This window comes from Priapulus caudatus, unplaced genomic scaffold (genome assembly GCF_000485595.1).
Source record: "Priapulus caudatus unplaced genomic scaffold, Priapulus_caudatus-5.0.1 Scaffold553, whole genome shotgun sequence".
In the NCBI taxonomy this organism is placed as follows: Eukaryota; Metazoa; Priapulida; class Priapulimorpha; order Priapulimorphida; family Priapulidae; genus Priapulus; species Priapulus caudatus.
Genome location: NW_014577614.1, coordinates 185,045 through 187,360, shown reverse-complemented (window position 1 = coordinate 187,360; position 2,316 = coordinate 185,045).

The window sequence follows — 2,316 nt, the reverse complement described above, 5'->3', positions numbered from 1 at the left end:
ATACCACAGCCACACCCAAGCCATCACACAGCATCCACTGGCCTATAGCCACAGGCCACACCCGCCACAGCAGCATCGCTGCCTATACACAGCACAAACCGCCCACACAGCATCGCTGCCTATACCGACAGGCCACACGCCCGCACCGCACACAAGGCGCGGGCACTCGCTGCGCGTATACCACAGTCACACGCCATCCACGTCAGCTATCGCTGCATACCAAGCCACGACCACGGCACACAGCACGACTGCCTCATACACAGTCACATCCGCACCCAACAGCATTCGCTGGCCTAATACCACAGAATCACACCCACCCACACAGCATCCGCTGCGTATACCACGAGTCACACCCCGCTTCCACACAGCATCGCTGCCTATACCACAGTCACACCCACCCCACACAGCATCGCTGCCTATACCATAGCCCGACCAGGCTGTGCGACGGATTGTCTAAACGGTATTCTAACCCTAGCAATACCGTTTCTTGGAGCTACCTATACCACAGCCAAGGACACTTGGACGGTTTCAATAACATAATGATAGTAAATAAACACAAACCACAGACACCTCGACGGTTCAGTAACAAAATGATAGTAAATAAAACACAAACTGTATTTACTACAAGTCTTCGTGTTTGTGCACTCATGATCGTCTAGTAATCCCCCGCAGATGCCGTAACTCCTCTACAACACACGATCTTACCGCACGCATGCCACAGTGCTCAAACTCACAAAAGATCTCCCAAAACTTTATCGCTTGTGACTTTGCTACACTACACCTAGCTACACCTGCATGTTCACACCTGCATCTTTATTGTGATCTAATATCGCACATCGCATCTGCTTATCTTGTCATCGGCTATATAATAGCGCTTACAATTTCATCGGACGCACGCACGCACGCACGCACGCACGCACGCACGCAGGTGAACGCACGTGCAGTACGTGCACGCGTACTGATGCATGGCTATGGGCAGGTTCTCTTCCTGTTCGTTTTGACAGGCTAACGCAAACAGCGCCTGTACATGTACTCTACATACGTGCACCGCTCCGATGTACAGCAGCGACGGATAACGATATCGCCGTGGGCTTTTACGTTCAAACAAGGTGCAATACGTGAAAGCCCGTGTGACAAAGCAAATGCGCCTTGCCGACTAACTGCAGTAATCTCTATTCCATGTGAACGCCTGCCTTATGATGCACACTAGAAACAGCATCATTAGAAGAGCCAATAATACATTTTATGCATTGTGCACATTGCACAAAATGTGTTATTCGCTCTTGATTATTATCAAGTATAAAATAATATCACATTAGCTTACGGTAGATTAAATATAATAATATAACACTAATATTATCAGGAGCATCATAATATAGATTATGTGACATTATAGATTATATTATATAGATTATAGATTAATATCGATCTATATCATGACTCTGCTGATATTACTTTACTCGCTGTTATTATTGGTATTATCTTATTGCATATGTTTAGTTTTGAAAAAACTAATCAAATTCACATCGTAATCATCTACGCCTTGCATGCACCGTCCTAAATAGTCTCTGTACGGGCGGCTGCGGAGCATTTACGCATGTTACAATTATTTCTAATTACACGTGCAATTAAAAAAGGCTATGACTCCAATTATCATGCAGCAGCACCATCAATCACGTTTCGATGAAATAATTGCGATATAGGCGGTGGCTAGCTCTAGTACTATTATAGCCCGGCATGCCTATGCAACAGCGGCCTGCGGCAACTGTACGCGGGCTATAGTACTAGAGCTAGGCGGTGGCAGGAGTGACCAAAAACGATTGTGTATAGGAACGACAAAACATCCCATATTATATATATCCCCCTGTTATACTAGCAGACTGACAGCTTCTACAGCTACAGTACTCACTAAAATCTCTATAGCTACCACACGACTTCACTTGTGTAAATGTATCTGAAATGTATATAACATCAAGGGTGCACGAACTGTGCTATAAACGGTTTATAATATGTGCTCTTGATAGCATTCATGTAAGACAGAAGTTAGATAATAGCAGTTGAGCTCCGTATATATCTCGCACTCAACCTGCATTAGTGAAAACGATTGATCTTCAGCACCGAAAGATTGAATTAAAATTTTAACGGCCCGCGTACAAACTTTGCCCCTGGCAGGTATTGCGATGCGGATGGCTATGCTCTGCAATGCATGACCACCACCATCTCTCTCTCTCTCTCTCTCTCTCTCTCTCTCTCTCTCTCTCTCTCTCTCTCTCTCTTTCTCTCTTTCCCCCTCTCTCTCTCTCTCTCTCTCTCTCT